The 19700-nt window shown below is 44.2% G+C and overlaps 1 protein-coding gene and 1 non-coding gene across 2 annotated transcripts in view; one reads left to right on the top strand and one right to left on the bottom strand.

The window, feature by feature from the left end:
* DPYSL3 (dihydropyrimidinase like 3) overlaps positions 1–19700 on the top strand; it is a 196319-nt gene that overhangs the window by 82192 nt on the left and 94427 nt on the right. The gene's annotated exons all lie outside the window — the stretch shown is intronic.
* LOC127056094 (U4 spliceosomal RNA) lies at positions 9428–9573 on the bottom strand. The gene has a single exon (XR_007775736.1). It is a non-coding gene; the product is annotated as a U4 spliceosomal RNA (small nuclear RNA).

Below are 19700 nucleotides of genomic sequence, written 5' to 3'. Positions count from 1 at the left end.
TAAGTGTTTGCAAGATCAGAGCCTTAGTCTCATAATTCTCTGAGCCACAACCACATCCCCAATTCCAGCAGCTTTTGAACTAGACCCCTACCACACCTACTGCCACAACCTCCACGCTTACAGGACTACCTCCTGCTGAGGCCATGGAGAACTAATCCAGCTCTCTGTATCTCCACTTCCTGCTGACCCATCTTTGCAAAGTGCTTTGAGATCCTTAGATGGAAGGCACTACTGAAGTGTATGTTATTATCACTGTAAAAGTTTCTAGATATAGATACAAATAAACTGCAGTCACCAATGAGGGGTGTCATAAACGGATAGTTAAGGGTTAATGTCTCTTTTACCTGTAAAGGGTTAACAAACAGTGAACCTGAAACACCTGACCAGAGGACCAATCAGGAAACAAGATACTTTCAAATCTCAGTGGAGGGAAGCCTTTGTTTGTGTTTTTTTGGGTTTTGCTTTGTTCTCTCGGGGTCCTGAAAGGGACCAGACGTGCAGCCAGGTTTCTTGCCAATCTCCCTGCTACAGTCTCTTATATATTCAGAATAGTTAGTATTAAGTAAAAAAGGCGGTTATAGTCTTTTGATTGTTTTATGTATTTGCAAATGTGTATTTTGCTGGATGGATTTTGATTGGTATTTGTGCTGGGGGGAGACTTCTTTCTAGTGTTTATAAGCTGAAAGACCCTGTAATATTCCATCTTGATTTTATAGAGATTTCTTACTTTTTTCTTTCTTTTATTAAAAGCTTTTCTTTTTAAAAGACCGGTTTAATTTTTTTCCCTTGTTAAGGCTCAAAGGAACTGAGTCTGTACTCACCAGGGAATTGGTGGGAGAAGGGAAGGAGGAGTGGGGGAGGAAAGGTGAATTTCCTCTGTGTTTTAGATTCACGGAGCTTGAATCTGTCTATCTCTCCGGGATAGCTCAGGAAGGGAAAGCCTGGGAGGGGGACAGAAGGGGGAGAAAAAACCTGATTTCTCTGTGTTGTGATTCAAGGAGTTTGAATCACGGTGATCTCCTAGTGTACCTAGGGCGGGAAAGATCTGGGAGGAAGAAAGGAGGGGGAAGGGAAATGGTTTATTCCCCTTTGTTGTGAGACTCAAGGAATTTGGGTCTTGGGGTCCCCAGGCAAGCTTTTTTGGGGGACCAGAGTGCCCCAAAACACTATATTTTTGGGTGGTGGCAGCCTATCAGATCTAAGCTGGCAATTAAGCTTAGAGGAATTCATGCTGGTACCCCATCTTTTGGACTCTAAGGTTCAGATGGGGGAATTATACCATGACAAGGGGAAATACAGAAAATGTACATGATCATTTAATGTGGTTTTAGTATAATATCACATGGTTTTAAAATGGGCCACAAGGAGAGCAGTGATTAGTTATCTGAGATGGAATTCATATGTCTCTGAGATGTTATGATTTCCAGGATTAAAGTTCCCAAAGCTCTTCTCCAAAATCCCATCTTTCAGGGTCAAAACACTCTTTCAAACAACACTGTTGTTTTTAGACATAACTGAACAGCATCGGTGTTTGCTTTCTTTATAACTATGGGGAATACAGATTTAACGAAGGAGATGATAAATCTTTGGAACATGTTGTTTAAGCTCCTAGGAATGGCAATATCTGCCAAATATTTATATTAAAAACAACAACAACCTACAATAGTTAAATAGTTTGGATTCCTTTGTATATGACAGGGGAGAATCTTAAAACAACCAGCTCTCCTAAAATTCCTCTCTAAGCCTAAGGTTAACAGACCAGCACACTTGCAGTTGTTTTACAGACATGGGTTGTGAAAAAGAATTCAGATATTCTAGCTTGGCAAGAAAGAAAAGTCTCTGTTCCACATTCTCCACATTCTGAATATAGAATCGCCGAAACATCCTAAATTCACTATGGTATCTCCACCGGGCTTCTAAGGAGTTGCCCTACCATGGGATGAAGGATTTGAATGGTTGAATGATTGACTCTCTAGTTCTAGGACCTGTAAAAGCGCACACACAGACACACACACGAAGGGATGGAAACGGACACACTGGCACCTATATATATATATATATATATGGTCATACATATGAGAAATAGTAAAAAGGCCAAAGAAAAACACAACTAGATACAAAGACCATTCCTGAAGCTTTTTACTCAGCTCTTGGCCAAGCAAATCTGAAACTGAAATCAATGGGCATTTTATGAGAGTAAGGACATTAGGGCTTCAGGACTGGTATGTACTTATCCCTAGTTACCACCAAGAGGTGTAAGCAATACTAGATCAAATATAAATGAAACAGTGATTTTAGCTTCATGTGATCGTGGTTCAGAAGACAGGGTTGCAAAATCAGATTCTTAATCATTCAAAATTATGGTTCTGATTCTTTTTGAAGAACTGCATGACTTATCGAATATCATATTACAAAGAACGATATGTCTGACTTCACCACTTCCAGGGTGCAGGCTGATTTCCAACTCAGACAGAGGCAGGTACGATATGCTCACTTTGATTCCAGGATGGAGCTGAATGTTCGATTGTCCCTGCAACCTAAGTGCAAATCTTGTAAGTTTTTCACTGCAGCTTTCATTGCTGCTGTCAATCTTACTGCTCTGGGCAAGGTTAAGTTCCCTTCAGCCACCATTCATCTTTGAATTCTCTCTCTGTTAATACAACAAATGAATCTGTCCTGCAGCATATTTTCTAAGGACATTTCCTAATTAGCAATATTAAGTTAAACTTTTTAGTACTCCTGCATACATAAATAGAGTTTCATCTTGGGTCCTCATCCTACTATACAAGTTGGAAACATGCTACATTAATCCTTGGCTTTGGCATGTAATGCTCTGTTAAGATCATTTTCAGGTCTTCTAAACTTTTATGTCCTGGTTTCTGAGGGCTAGTCTACACTAGAAGTGCTACATCGGCATAGCTGCACTGATGCAGCTATGACGCTTTAGCGCATCTGGTGAAAACACTCTATGACAACAGGAGAGAGCTCCCCCATCAGTACAATTACTCCAGTTCTACAAGAAGTAGAAGCTATGTTGGTAGGAGAGCGTCTCCTGCTGACATAGTGCTGGTGAGGACAGGGCTTAGGTCACTGTCACTTGCATCACTCGGGGGGTGGCTTTTTCACACCTCTGAGTGACGTAAGTTATATGGACAGAAGCAGTAGTGTAGACCTGCCCTGAGATAGTAATAAGCTCCTTAAGAAGGCATGGATATTACTGTCACAGGGGAAAATTGCTCTTTGTCCTTATCCATAATCTCATTTGCAAGAAAGTAGTGGCTGACAATCCTCATTTTCTTCATTAAACTTCTCAATTTTCCCATAAATTAACATTCTTATGTTTTCCTCACCAATTTTGTGAAGGGATTGCTCAGTGCAACAAACATATGTCTACTCACAGGATTGCAAACTGAGAACCTGCTGCTTTATTGCATGAGAAGAGTGTGTGTGTGTGCATGGGGGGATTCCTACTAACTAAACAGGTTAACCCCTCGATAATCACTTTACTACATGAATCAGAATTCTAGATCCACAACACCCCTCGCCTTACCATATATTTTCAAAGTCCAGATCCAGCTACACATTTGAAATTTGCAAGTTGCACACACTCTGTAATGAGCCCAAATCAAAATCCCAGCTCAGAACCCATCCAGTTTGGATATGGATCTAACCTTCACAGCAAGGGCTTGTCTCTTTATATTAGATCCCACACACAGGAACATTTCCAGAGAAATGGTGCTCAGCATAATGGTATTTTGTGGTGACCCATGCAATTCACTACTAAATGGGGCCAGTTTTGTGGCATGGTAAATTAGGTTAGTTCCCTTCATGCAGCCTGCAGATGATAGTATAGAGATAAGCTATTTGGTTTAGGGATAAAAGCAGCTGTGATGACAATGTCAGGCAGGAATCTATGAGGAGGCCCTTCAGCTGGAGAAGAAGGAGGGTATGGAGAGAGGCATGTAGTTTTAGGAGAGCACACAAAGGCAGCAAGAGCCTTTGTTTGTTATCTGATAAGGTAAGGGGATATGGAGATTCTGGAGGACCAGAGCCTGCCCTATGATTAACTCTACCTTACTGTAAGCTGAATTACCAGTACTGAAATTTATACTGATTCTCCTCAGCCTCCCACATGTGGGAGGAGGTTTGGCAGTCCATGGCTCTCACTGGCAGTGGTTCGCTGTCCCAGGCCAATGGGGGTGGCGGGAAGCTGCGGCAAGCACACCCTTGCCCGCGCCACTTCCCGCCGCCCCCATTGGCCTGGGACGGCAAACAACGGCCAGTGGGAGCTGCGGTCGGCCGAACCTGCCAACGCGGCAGGTAAACAAACTGGCCCGGCCCGCCAGGGTGCTTACCCTGGCGAGCCGCGTACCAGAGGTTGCCGACCCCTGCACTAGTGCCATGTGGGAGTACACTGCAACTATTCTGATCTGAAGAACATTTTATACCCACTTGGCACCAGAGTAAATGACGGAATGGGAAGCTGCGGAGCATCAGGCCCACTAAACACAATCAACATCACCACTCATAGGTGGATAGGAAAGCGCATGTGGTGCCAGGCTCCAGGTGACATAAGCTCCCTATCTCTTCAAGGAAACCTGGTGTCATCTGAGGATGATTAGAGATAAAATGCTGGAGTGGATATTGCATCACAGGCGAAGCAATGAGTGACAGTTCCACTGAACAGAGACTGGTGAAAAGAAAAAAGAGAGACATCTGCCCGAAAATAATAATATATTGCTTCTTTCTGGCCCCTAAAACAACAGATCCTAGGCGTATGAGCATATGTGTATGTCCGACTTCTTTTCTAATGTACCGTGCAGATCTTATTTTCATACGCATTGGGCCAGATCTGTAGCCACTGTGAATGGCACAAAACAGCTGGAAAGCTTTCGTAAAGAAACAGCTGAGGATTTCCCTGGCATGTGGGAATCCACTGGTGGTATAAAGCTGGCAGAGCCTGCTCTAGTCCACCTGCTCCCAACACACATTGTTGATACTGGACTCACTTACCCTGGAGAAAATCTGCAGTGGCTCCATTGAATTCAGTAGAGTTAGTCCAGGTTTACTCCGCTGCCATTGAGACTAGAATTTGACCCTGTGACAGAGGCCTGAGTTTTGTGTGGGAAGTAGAAGGAATTGGGGGAACAAAATCCTTCCAGAAGGGACTCACAAAGAAGAGACTTGGCAAGGCATGCTCTCACGAGGGGGGGTTTTGGCATCAGAGAGACACTATTTCCTGTGTTCCCCGAAAAGCAGACTCCACAAGTTGGATGGACGTGAGTTCACTTCTTTCCACTATCTGTCTGGCAGGTAAGGTAAGGCGAAGTCCTGATTTGAATGTCTCTGAAGGGATGACTGTCATAAACAGATTGTTAAGGGTTAATGTCTCTTGTACCTGTAAAGGGTTACAAGCAGGGAACGGGACACCTGACCAGAAGACCAATCAGAAGACAAGATACTTTTAAATTTGGGCGGAGGGAAGCTTCTGTGTGTGTTCTTTGTCCGTTGTGGGTTCTTCTCTCGGAGGCTCTGACAGAGACCAGACATTACTACAGGTTCTCTAAGTTTCTTTATAATAGTAAGTAAAAACAGGTGGTTTAGGTTTTTGATTGTTTTGATTGTTTTGTGGATCTGGCTGGTTAACTTTTATATTTGTAGTTGCTGGGAATATTCTGATTTGTATTGGTATTGGGGGGAAAGTCTCTTTCTGGTGTCTGTAAGCTATAGGACCCTGTAATATTTACATCTTGAAGTTACAGAGATAATTCTTTACTTTTTCCTTCCTTTTATTAAAATATTTCTTTTTTTAGAGAACCTGATTGATTTTTTCCCCTTGTTTCCCTTGTGTTATTCCAGGAGATTGGGATAACTCACCAGGACGGGTGTGGGGGGAGACAGGAGGGGGAGAGAGAGAATCTCTCTCTGTTTTCCTTGAATCTGTTTGCCTCTTTGTGGAAGGGAAGGGAGATGCTTCTCTGTATGGTGATTTAGAGGTTAGATCAGTATCTCTCAGGATAGCCCAGGGAGGGAAATTCTGAGAGGGGGAAAGGTGGGGGGAATGGTTTATTTCTCCTTGTTTTAAGAACCCAAGGGATCTGGGTTCTTGGGGTCCCCAGGGAAGGTTGGGGAGGTCAGAGTGCCCCAAAACACTATATTTTTGGGTGGTGGCAGTGCTATCAGAGCTAAGCTAGTAATTAAGCTTAGAGGATTCAGGTGCTAGTATCTCATTTTCTGAACTCTAAGGTTCAGATCTGAGAGGGAATGCTATGATAATGACCCACTGAGCTACATCCTTAGCACTCCTTTGGTGACCATTTCAAAAGAAGAAGCCAATGGAAAGAGAGTACAGAATAAATAAAAACGTTAACAGAAGTACGAGGACAAATTTAACACAGAGCTGCTGCTTGCTGTGAATGGATCAGCTGGATGAACTCTTGTTTTTCAGCTTTATTTCTTTGCTTTTTATACTGTGTAAAAACTTTCAGACTTTTGTGCCCAGCATCGAGTGGTACAACACAAAGAGAGGACCCTAGATGCCCAGGAACCTTGAGCTCATTCACTTCTTCCCTGTGTGCTTTCTCACTGCATCTCAGAGCCTCCTTCCTGTGCTTCACTGATGAAGTCAGACAGCTTTCATCAACTGGTATAATCAGAAGCCAGTGAATGCTACCATAAAACAGAGTGGGGCTGATTGTGAGTTCACTCACTCACTCACTCATGCCCGTCACCCCAATCGGGGTATGAGCCGCCAACAACAGATCTTCAGAGTCCTCTATCCTGGGCCATTCGTACTAACTGGTTCCAGGTATAGCCCATTTTTTTGCTATCAGCCTGAAGGTCACGTCGCCAGGTGTCTCTTGGACGGCCTCTTTTCCGCTTGCTGCAACCTGCACCGTCTTTCCTGACTCGTACATGGTCCTCACGTTCCATGTGCCTATGGTAATCCTCCTGGTTGCAAGAAGGGTAATCAGCTTAGTGGCTTCCTCACGGCTTTTACCACCCAGCGTCATGCATCTTTGAATTGAAGACCCTTCTTTTTCCAGGGTAAAAGTCTCTGTTGTCTCTATTTTTGGCGTTTCTGTAGCAGGTTGATTTTTTTTTTACGGGGTGGAGCTGCTAGCCCCACGCCCAACCTTCCTCCTTTATCCTGACTTGGGACAGGCAGATGGCCCCAAAGGACCTCTCTGGTGGAGTTATTGTGAGTTCATGTACACCAATTTTACGCTGGTGTAATTGCAGTGGGACAGATTCTGATCTCACTTTCACTGGTATAAATCTGGAGTGATTCCTTGGAAAGGAATGAGCTAAATGAATGGGGCTTCCAAAGGGTTATTCCAGATTTACCCTAGTGAAAGTGAAATCAGATTCTTCCCCAAACTCTTATTTCATTCCAGTAGGTAAATAAGATCAGAATCTCCCCGCCAGGTCAGCAGAGCTATAAGATTGTCACTCTTCAACCCAGGCTGCATTCTGATTATGTATTGTTTTGACCGTAAATAGTTAAGCTGCAGAATGGAAGTAAAACATCGGCTGAGGTAAGTCTTACAACTCAGCATGAATTTTAAAAGTCAGCTCCTCTAGAGATAGCATCTTCCAACCTGGTTCAGCCACAAGAGAAACAGAGGGCTAGTCACTGAGGGACTTCGTTAAGAAGCCATTAGGAAATGGTGGTAGCAGGAGTAAAAAACCGCCACTATCCAATCAGAGTAAATCCAGCACTTGTTCTTTGGTTCTTTGTGTCCTGCTAACGAAATGAGGGCCATTGTTTTGTCAGACTACAGAACTGTCACCATTCTCAGGTAGAGATCACACCTATTAAACAGGGCAAATTGTTGTCCTGGTGCCTCAAAAAGAGACTGTCATTTCCTTCTGGGAATCATCATCATTAGCTTCTACAAGAGGGAGGCCCTTCTCCTGTGTTGTAATCTGCACAGCTGGACTCCTACTCCAGCACACATCCCACTGCAGGATTGGGACCCGAGACTGTAAACTCCCCAGGGCAGAGACAAGTCTTTTGTGTGGTTTCTGTGGAGCACCAACTACATTTGTGAGTTTTCAAAAAACAAAAGCAGGAAATGATTTGGTTAAAGTGTAAAAGTCCACTTACATTTCCCAGTATCTACCTTTCTTTTAATCAAACCCTTTTTAAAATTTCAAAGTAAGGTTTTAAGTGAATTTAGTTTGGGGTGAAAAGTGTCAAAGGACCAGGATTTGAGAACTAGGTCTTGTATTTAATCAAGAGGCAAATATAACATGGGCAGAAGCATGGCCGGTGCAACCTATTAGGCAACCTAGGCAGGCGCCGAGGGCACTAGGATTTGGGGGGTGGCATTTTCTTTGGTGGCGACCGCAGCAGCCAGATCTTTGGCCGCCCCGGTCACCGCCGACATTTAGGCAGAGGGAGCTGGGGCAGAGGGGCGCAGGGAGGGCCGCCTGTAGCAAGTAAGGGGGGGGGCGGCATGCAGGGGAACTCCTCGCCCCAGCTCAGCTTAGGTGCAGCAAGCCTGGGAGGTGGGAGAAGTGAAGCAGCAGCGGCCTGCTTGGGGAGGAGGCAGAGCAGGGGTGAGCTGGGAGGGGAGCTGCCGCACGGCTCCCTGGGCCGAGGGGGGGAACTGCCATGTGGGGGGTCCTCAGGGTGGAGGGAGGATGGGGAGCTGCTGCGGGGGAGGTGCCTCAGGACAGAGCGGGGCGTGGGGAGCTGCCGCAGGGCTCGGGGAGGGGGTTGAGCAGAAGTGAGCTGGGTTGGGGAGCTGTCACACGGCTCCCCGGGGGGAGGAGCTGCCACTGGGGGGGTGTGCCTCAGGGTGGAAGTTTCGCCTAGGGCGTGAAACATCCTTGCACCAGCCCTGGGCAGAAGCAGTGACAACTGCCTCAGCACTGCACTCCTACAGCATTGTACCTCTGACTTGATCTGAAGGGACCATTCCTAAGAGCAAGTCTCCTCCAGGATTCAATAAATAATTGTCCCTTTTGGTCAGATTGACAAGAAAGGTGCCAAATGCAATGGTGGGCTCTCATATGAATACTTGCCCTCTAAGAACTGGACTAAGACCTATGGGCTCATTCCACACATTCCACCTACCAGCCATCAGCATGAACAGATGTTGTTTAGGGTTTGTCTACACTGAAAACTCATGTTGGCATAGCAATGTCTCTCACGGTGTGAAAAATCCACACCCCTCAGGGACATAGCTATGTTGACCTAACCCCCAGTGTAGACAATGCTAGGTTGACGGAAGAATTCTTCCATTCACCTGCCTACCACCTCTCAGGGAGGTGGATAAACTGCAATGACAGGAGAGCCCCTCCCATCGCTGTCATGAGTGTCTACACTGAAGCCCTACAGAGGTGCAGCTGCAGCTCTGCAATTGTGCTATGTAGAGTTTTAGGTGGAGCTATGCCCTTACTGATCAAAGTTGGAGGCAGCATGTAAGTACTCCTGGATCCTTTTCTCAGCTCTGCCAGTGACTCATCATGTGACCTTGGACAAGTCACTTAGGGTATTGGGAAGTTTTCAACTAGCAATAATCACGCCTCGGATTAGCTATGATACTACCACTGCACAAAAAATCTACACTGCCATTAAACACCTGTGGCTGACCCAGACTGACTCGGGCTTGCAGAACTCAAGCTCAGGGCCAGTTTAATTGCCACATAGACAGCTGCAAACAGAGCTCTGGGATCCTCCCACCTCACATGGTCCTAGAGCCTGAGCTCCAGCATGAGCCTGTATATCTACAAGGCAATTAAACAGCCCCGTAGCCCAAGCCCCACACACCCCAGTCAGCTGGCATAGACCAACCACATGTTTTTAATTGCAGTGTAGACATAGTTTTAGCCACACTGACCCACTTCCTCAGAGCTATTTAGGCAACTAATTCCCATCTACAACAATGCGAATTAGTTACCTAAATACCTTTGAGGAACTGGCCCAGTGTGTCCTAGTTTCCAAATCCATAAAAAGGAAATAATACCTGCCACATCTGGGTCTTGTGAAGCTTAAAAAAACAACATATGCAAAGGACTTCAAGATCTTCAGATGAGAGATACTCAGTAAATGAGTACAAATTATTTTTATAGGGTCTTATAGTCATTACTGAGCTGGTTAGAGTTGAACCAGTGATATAAAGGTGAAAGCATTAGTATGTTATTACTAAGCCCTTCAGCCAGCTAGCTACATGAAACAAAACACTATAGTAAAATTCTATAGCACTTTCCACTGATCAGAGATTAACATTTCTGAGATTTAAGGCTCTAAAAGGAGAATCACTTTTGCTTTTTTCTCTTTTTCTTCTGCTTTCCTTAATGCATAAATCTCTCAAAGACTCTGCTTTAATTTAAAATAACAGCAGCAAAAAAGTTTTCTTTTCATGTCTGATGACTCTGTTCTGCAGTGTTTTATCTCAGCAAACAGCAATTTCAGCCAGTACTTAGGTTCATTCTCTGGCCAACCAAGTATAAACATCTCTTGTGTTTGCTTTTCTTTTTGCTTTCATATGGATGCAAGACAAAACCAGAGTACTAAGTATATGATTCCCTTGCAGGGTTTGGAAAGAGACTGAAGTACCTTAATTCTTGCCAGTTTGGATTCAGTAGTGAGTTTTAAAGCTGGGACAGGCTTTGCTTTTATTACCTCTGGTTGTATTGAATCCTTTACATCCCAGTCCTAAGGTAAGGGCCTCACATTGCATGTCACCTAGGGTTTTATATTGGTAATAATGCTGACACAACATGTTTTGAAAGTTCTAACTCAAGAGTTTGACATTTTTAAGAGCCCTGTGCTCATCTGAGGATAGCAGTGGACAAAGCTCTCCATACTAGCTTTGTGGGGTTTTGTAGCCACGAAAAACAAAAATTTGCATGGGCTCGCAAGTTCATTGGAGCATTAAATTTTGACACTATATGCAAAACTCAACTCACACAATGGTGGATAGGGTGCACTAGGGCTTGCTGACAAAATATTCTTCTGAAGTGAACTCACAAATCCTATGAAAATCTTAGGTTTCTTTTAAAAACCAACCACCCCCAAAATCAAGATGGAGACTTTTGTTTATGCCCCTATGCCAAGTCCTGCCATGTCCTTGTTGCAGGGACCATTCCAAAAGGAAAAGTGGTGTAGCTGCGGCATTCCTATGCCAAGGCAATCCCTTGCAGCTAGGACACCTCTTGAAATAGTGGGCAACTAGTAAGAGCAGCATTTAAACTTCTCTGTCTTCATCAGCTCCAGGATCAGGAGCCAAGAAGAGCCTTAAAGCCATCTTTGCTCCACTGTCTTCCATTCCTGATCAATACCAAGCATAGCTTGGACACAGCTCAGGACCTAACCCTAAGTCATTAGTAAAAACAAATAACCTGTAAAGAATATTTTGACCCTCATATACATAGTCAGACTGATGCAGGCATTGTCTTACCCCCTTACAGTTTCTGCCTCACGGAATGCACACATATTATTGGTGCATCAGCTAATGTGATGTGACAGGGCCCAAATTTCTCATTTCCTTTTAATTTTCTTTCCCTCGCCCTGTAGTTTGTTCCACTAAGACAGAGCAAGGCTTATGGCCTGAGAAGTGGTGACTAGAGACGTAAAAGGCAATTGCCATAAGTGGCCTGCTATAGGGAATATTGCAGCTTGCTATTATCATTTAATTTGAAAAAGCAAATTAAAATAGAGGGCTGGGCATTTTGTTCATTCCTGATACACTGCACAGTACTAGTGAGCAGTCATCATTGGAAATCATGGCCTTCACATTGCTATGTAGTGTTCCAGAGGTGTTGACTGAGCTCCTCCGCTGAGTTATCGCAGAGTTGAGACACAAGCTTAGATAACAGTATGGCAAATCAACATGTCACAATATAGTACCTGATGGGGCAAGACTGGTTGTCTAGAGACAGCATAATATGTGTCATATGGATAAGTTCCAGTCTTGGGATTGGATGCTTACTGGCTGGGCCAGTGTGTAGCTGGCCCGTTTAGGAGGAGTGATTCACACTTGAGCTGTCCTTTTTGCTGGCTCTTGAAACAGCTGTCACCGACTCTCCTGAGCAGGACAGGGGTTTGATTATAATATGAAGCCTAAGAGAAAGAATGGAAGAAAAAAATGGAGAATCCTGGAGGAACCCGCCCTTCAAAAAAGTTAATAATTTTCATAAATTAGTAATAAATTAATAGTTCAAGTTAATAATAACTCATCTTTACAAGTAATTACTTAAAGCTTACATCTCTCTGGCAAGGAAGGTAATTATAATTAATCCCATTTTAGAGATTGAGAAACTGAGGCACAGAGCGTTTGAGAGAATTGCACAAATTCACACAGTGGGTTAGCAGTAGAGCTAAAAATGCAGCCCAGTGATGAATTCCGGCCCCACTAAAGTCTACGGGAGTTTTGCCATAGACTCAAAAGATTCAGGATTTCACCTAAGTCCTGACTCCCAGTCCTATGCTTTAACCATTAAACACTCCCATATCCCACCCTTTATAAGTGGTTGAAATTCACCAGCACACTTTCTGTGGAATGCACTATGCAATCTGTTATGGCTTTGTCCTATATCAAACCCAGATTGCGAGGAACACTGCTTTCTCCTGCTACAAGAGTTTCCCTGATAACACGAACTCCTTTTAAGGCATAGGTCATTCACTGAAAGGAAGTGATATTGTATTGACATTCAAGAACTCTTCTGAGTCACTCCATTCAATAAAGAACTGGCTCTAATCTGCCGATTGTTCTGAAGAGAGTTGTTACTATGAAAAGCCTGCTTGCTGCATGTGCTATGCCTACCGCTACCCATTCATTTATGTTTTCAATTAAAGTTAATCATAAAAATGCTGAGCATCGGGGAACAGCAGTGTGGACTGTTGCTCCTCTCCAATGGGATGGCTTTTCTCAGCTGCTGTCAGTGACTTCAAATGTCCTGAAAACTAAGCCAGGCTGGAAGACTCCATGGCAGGCAGACTGTTGTCATTATTCCACCTTGAAGTTTATACTACTGCAATGCAGGCAAACAGTGGATTAATCTCTGTTGGCACAATGGGTACTGAGTTGTTAAGGAAGTGTAGTCTGGCTTTGCATGTTATCAGATAACATCCCTTTTATTTATTTCACATCCCAGTCATTTCTCATTTGAATTACTGGCAAATTAACAAGGAATCTTGTTCACTGCAGACACAGATTCTAACCCCATTGTGACATGTATCCTTCTATTTTATAGAAAATGGTTTTCCTCTAAACTATTTGGAAGTGAATTTAATGCAGGATTTACAGCCTGATCCTACATTCCTTTCACACCCAATATACCTGTTGAACTTTTAGTGGTAGTTTTCCCAGTGCCTGAGGAATGTAAGACTGGGCCAAAAATGCACACCAAAGGGAGTGGCATCGCAACCATCAACATGCTGCCCTGCATTAGTTCATTCATTGGCCACTCTGTTGAGACTGCCAGAGAGGGTGCCATTTGGGATTTTATTATGTAGATTGCCCATTGAGTCTACATAGGCCAGCAACTGGTAATGACTTCTGGATCACACTTGATATTAAGGCTCCATTTATAAACAATTTATAAAGGGTTACTATGTAATTAGCTAATGTGTTAAAAATAGATAATTGTTATAGATTATAGAATTCAACAGGTTGCTGATAACCATGTAAAGCACCCTATAACATGTGCTGCTTGTATCTGTAGCATGTTTATAAACACTTATTAATATTTTTATCCTTGATAAACTATTTGTTCGTGAAACCTTAATATATAGTCAATCACACTTTTGATTGTTACAGACTTGGGATGAATTCAAACCAAAAACCCAGGGGCAAAAGGTCCCGTAATCCATTACTAATCCTGAGTCACCTGGACCTTCCAGTTAATGTGACATAAAATGGTATTATTATAGACGGTGAATAACACTAGTGAAAAAAAAGCATAAAAACTAGCAAAATTAGAATTTAAAATGATTTTAGCTGTGTTGAATGAAATCAGTGTGACCCTAGGTTTTATAAACAGGTTTTAGTAGAGATCAAGGAGCATGAGCTTATCCTGCAAAATTTAAGGCGTATACTGAATGGAATGGAATGTTCCTAGATTGAAACAAGGCCATTTGCACCTTTCCCACAGGAAATAAGACCTTATCAGTTTTGAATAACACAGTGTTTCATGGGTAAGTAGAAAAGAGCAAAGAGCTAGTTCTGAAAGGACTGAAACAGAAGCTCTTCTGTAGCTTGAAAGTTTGTCTCTTTCACCAACAGAAGTTCGTCCAATAAAAAATATTACCTCACCTTCCTTGTCTCTAGTGTTATTTAGATCATTTGAGGGTGTGCACCAGTACTTACTGAGTCCAGGACTAAATCCAGAGGGGGAAAGTTGTACACTTAGTTCCTGAGATTAGCTGGGGGAGGAAAGTTTAGTCCAGCCAAATTTAATACACAAAGGATCCAGTCCTACATCTTCAGCCACTTGCCTCACCTTGTGCCGGGGATTACACCTGGCCACAGACTAATATTAAAAGCCTGCCTGAAGTAACAGTTAAGATTTTCCAGCTAATAATCCTTTAAAACATACAGAGCTGTAATCTGAAAGCCCTTGCAGCCTACATGAGAAATTAAAAAAACAGACTAACAACTTTTAAGTTTTAACATCTCATTTGAGTAATACAGTAAGGAACTTTTACATAAGTGGAGCTTGTTATTTCTGTTTACTACAATGAAAGCTGTAAATGAATGAAATGTGAAATGCTTCATAAAATGAATTTTGGTGGCATTGCAGGGCAATGTATGAAGCATAAAACTGCACTCTGTTGTGATATAATCTGATTTCTTGCTCTCAGTGAGTAGTAATAAAAGTAGAATTTAGTTAACACCATGGGCAGAGTCTTGAGTTCCGAATGCCAAATAACTTGGGCTTTTTTTATAGGAAAAATCAGCCTTCTGATTAAGCTTTACAAAAGTGTAGAGACTTTCTTCAGTTTGAGTTCCACGTGACTAATACCTCTACATTATGACCCCTTAGCTTTATAAATTACTATTTGGCACTTAGAGTTAGTCCAGAATTTCCTGTTACGAAGATTTTCTGACATAAACTGCAGTTTCCACAAAATCAAAAATTTCCAAAATTTTGATTTTGCTGAAAATTTTTGACTGGGAAAATTGAAATTAAATATTTGGTAGGTTTGATCTGACACAGATTATTTCATTTGTTTTTAACTGACCCAAAGAGTTTTGTTTTGAATCAGCTCAAAAAAACAATTAAACTGCATTTGCTTCACACATTATCTTATAGGAGTTGTAGTCAGGGCCGGCCTTAGGATTTATGGTACCGTAGGCGAGATTATTAAACTGGTGCCCTGTGCCTGATCTGCTCTTAGCAACACAAACATAAGCTTACAGTATTGGAAAACTTGCCACATTCACGTTACTAAAACCAGTTTAACTTAATTAAGCACACTGTAATGCTGATGGACTAGCACTAAAGAAGCAGCACTATAGAAAAAATTCTGATGACAGAATGATGCAATTTTTTTTTAATTTATCAAAATTTTATTGGAAATTTATATGAAGAGGTATTGAAACAAAGATTTATTTTTAATTAAAAGCAATCTTTCTGGCTTTTTTGGCTGCAAAATCAGTAATAATGTCATCGTATGACAAAGACAAAGTCGTGTCTTGTTCGATTGCAAGAATAGCAAGACCAGTTAAGCGTTCCTGACTCATTGTAGAGCGGAGATAGTTTTTAATGAGCTTTAGTTTTGAGAAACTCCGTTCTCCTGACGCTACTGTTAAAGGAATTGTCAGTAGAATACGAGTGGCAATGTACACATTAGGATATATGTCAACAAGTTTGCGGGTATGAATAAACTGTACAATGTCCATCACCGATTTTGCATGTGGCAACATTGATGACAGTGTACTCAATTCTTCGTACAGTTCAAGTCCATTTAAATCAAAACTATCACCGTGCTTCAGGAGGCTCTCTAGGTTCTTGCACTTTGTCATTAGTTGCTCTTGTTTTCCTATTTCGTTGAATTTAGTTATGTCATACAAAAATCCAAACTGTTCATGGTGTACTTGCAAGGTATTAAACCTTTCATCAATAGCAGATACTGCTTTATCCATCACAACATTAAAAAATTCAACCTCAAATTTCTTTTCTGGATCGTCTATGGGCATGATCGGCTGTACAGATTCTTCACAAAGAAGTGTCCCTGGCCTTTTTAACTCATATTAACTATGTATTTACTTTATGAAAGTTGGAGAAAACATTGTGAAAACATAAAACATTGGCTGCCCAACTTCTGGGCTGGCAAAAGTTATACTGACTCACAGGGAAAAAAAAAAGCAGGAGAATCTTAGTACAACATATGGTCACTCTATACCAGGGGTCGGGTCGGCAACCTTTCAGAAGTGGTGTGCCAAGTTCACTGTAATTTAAGGTTTCTCGTGCCAGTAATACATTTTAATGTTTGTAGAAGGTTTCTCTCTATGTCTATATTATATAAATAAACTATTGTTATTATCTGAGGACTTGGCCACCGGTCCTGCTCAGGCCACTGCCAGCTGAGTAAATGAAACCCCAAACCGGCAGCGAGCTGGTGGCTCGAACCCTAGACAAGGATCCCAGGCCCTGCTCAGCCCGCTGCTGGTCTGGGGTTCTGACCACCAACTCCTGCCAGCCAGGATCCCGGCTGCCAACCCCCCCTCAGCCCGCTACCAGCCTAGGATTCTGCTCACCCAGGCTGGCAGGAGGCAGAGTGGGGCTGGCGGCTGAGCTCCTGACTGGCAAGGGGCCGGCAGCCGGAACCCTGGAGTAGCAGTAGGCTGAGTGCTGCTGGCACCCCAGACTGGCAGCAGACTGAGCCACTCAACCCCCCATCGGCCCTGCTCAGCCCGCCACCAGCCCACTCAGCCCGCTGCTGGCTGAGTGAATGGAACCCCAGGCTGACAGCAGGTTGAGTGGTTCAGCTGGCCTGCTCAGTCCACTGCCAGCCTGGGGTTCCTTGGGGGTCCCCAAGCCAGCAGCAGGTGCTGAGTGGGGCCGATGGCTGGTATCCCAGCTGGCAATAGGGCAGCAGCTGGAACCCCAGAGCAGTGATGGGCTGAGCCGCACAGCCTGCTGCTGCATACCATCAAAAATCAGCTCACCTGCCACCTTTGACATGTGTGCCGTAGGTTGCCGACCCCTGCTTTATACACTAGTAAGGAGATGAGCATATTACAGTTGTTGGAGGGCTCTTATCAGGAGTAACAGGCTATAGGAAAGTCAGTCAACATTTTTTGTTTCTCTGATGAAAACTGGCCCACTCCCTGCCTCAAACCAAACCTGTCACTAATAATTGTCAACAATTTAATTTTCTGTTTTTGGCTAAGATATTGATTTTTTTTTAAATAATATTGAAATTGGATTCAGGATTGTTAGCAAGAATTTTTGGCAAACAAAGTTGTTAAATGACAATCTAAATGGCAACACAGTACTGCTTTCATGCTTGGCTCACCCCCCAGCCCACTGGTCCAACAGCTGCAGTAGAGGAGGAGATAGGTGGAAAACTGCAGGACCCCAAAATCCACCTCTTGGGGTGCAGAGTGGCAACAGCAGCAGCAAACCGTCAGGTCCAATCACACGCTAATGGGCACCACCATCAGCCTTATGGACCATGGTGAAGTTAGCACAGCATCTGATCTCAGGGACAGGGCACCCATGGAGCCACAGCAGCTCATCCTGCCCTATGCAGCTCCCCCCGGATGAGATGGATAGCTGGCAGCTGCCAGCCTGGGGGAGAGGCGCTCCCCAGCTAGGGTGGCCAGATCCAGATGTCCTGATTTTATAGGGCCAGTCCCGATATTTGGGGCTTTGTCTTATATAGGCACCAATTACCCCCACCTAGAGTGACCAGACAGAAAGTGTGTAAAATCAGGACAGGGATGGGTGGGGGTGGGGGTGTAAAAGGAGCCTATATAAGAAAAAGACTCCAAAATTGGGACTGTCCCTATAAAATAGGGATATCTGCTCACCCTACCCCAATCCCGATTTTTCACACATCTGGCTAACCCCATCCAAACCCTGTGTGACATTCCAGTTCTGGCTGCCTGCCCAGGAAGTGAGTTACTTTCACTTTCATTCCTCAGCAAGCAGCCAGCCTCCCCTCCCCCCACCTACCCCCAGCACCTCACCCAACCCAGCCCTGACGGAGGGGACGGAGGAGAGAGAGAGGGGTGCTCCTGGGGAGGAGGGAGAAAGGAGGGGGTGCTCCATGGGGCAGGGGGGAGAAGAATGGATGTTATGGGGGACAACAAAGGATACTGGTTCCAGAGCCACAGAGCCTGCCTCACCTGACCTCAGCTGGGGGGAAAGAGTCACACTCACAGGTGAGCTCCTTTCCCAACCCTACCCCCCCTTCCCAGAGACCCCAACAGCCAATCCCATTCCTCAGACTGTGCTGCATTCGGCTCTCTCTAGGACCCAGCAGCCCTGCTTCTACACTGTCTGTGCTGCCTGCAGAGTGGTGCCCCCAGGCAGTGTGAGGCCCTACGCCGCTGCCTATTCTGCCTATGCCTAAGGACGGCCCTGGTTGTAGTTCAGGTCCATATTTTCTCTTATGGGCTGGGCTCCCTGGAGACCAACAGCTCCAAGTAATGTGCTGATTTCCATTTGACTGAGCTCTGAGGAGTTACATGCCTCTCAGTGCATTGTGGGAGATTTAGTCTAACCAGGAAGCCCGGCTCATAAAAGAGAATGGGGGCCACAATATGAGTTCCATAAGGCAATGCACCAGAGACTGGATGTTTTTCAAAAACATGCTCCAGGAATTATTTTGAGGAAGTTCTATGTCCTATATTATACAGGAGGTCAGACTAGATCAGGGATCGGCAACCTTTGGCACACAGCTCGCCAGGGTAAGCCTTCTGGGGGGCCAGGCTGCTTTGTTTACTTGCTGCATCCACAGGTTCAGCCAACTGCGTCTCCCACTGGCCGTGGCTCACCGTCTCAGGACAATGAGGGTGGTGGGAAGCAGCACGGATCGTGGGATGTGCTGGCTGCTGCTTCCCGCCACCCCCATTGGCCTGGGATGGCGAACCGTGGCCAGTGGGAGCCGCGATTGGCCAAACCTGTGGACGCAGCAGGTAAACAAACTGGCCCGGCCCGCCAGAGGGCTTACCCTGGCAAGCCACGTGCCAAAGGTTGCCAACCCCTGAACTAGATGCTGACAATGTCCATTTTGGCCTTTAAATCTATATCTATTAAACGTTTCAACATTTCCAAATGGAAAATTCTTCAAAATTTCCATTCCATAGAAAATTTCAACATTTCATGCAGTTTGGGAACTGTCATAGTATAATTCCCAAATCTGAACCTTAGCGTCCAAAATATGGGTACTAGCATGAATTCCCCTAAGCTTAATTACCAGCTTAGATTCTGTAGCGCTGCCACCAATCAGGAATTTCAGGGCCTGATACCCTCTGGTCCCCCCAAACCCTTCCCTGGGGACCTCCAAGACCCAGATTCCTTGAGTCTCAAAACAAAGGGGAATAAACCATTTCTCTTCCCCCTCCTTTCTTTCTCCCAGTTCCTTCCCGCCCTGGGTACACTAGGAGACCACCGTGATTCAATTCCTTGAATCCCCACCCGAAAGGAATGTTCCCTTCCCCCTCCCTTCTTCCCCGGAGAGAGATACAGAGATAAACGCAGAGAGTAGGTTTTTCTTCCCTCCTCCCTTT

The sequence above is a fragment of the Gopherus flavomarginatus genome, chromosome 7 (assembly GCF_025201925.1).
Source record: "Gopherus flavomarginatus isolate rGopFla2 chromosome 7, rGopFla2.mat.asm, whole genome shotgun sequence".
NCBI lineage: Eukaryota > Metazoa > Chordata > Testudines > Testudinidae > Gopherus > Gopherus flavomarginatus.
This window is presented reverse-complemented; position numbering and strand designations above follow the sequence as displayed.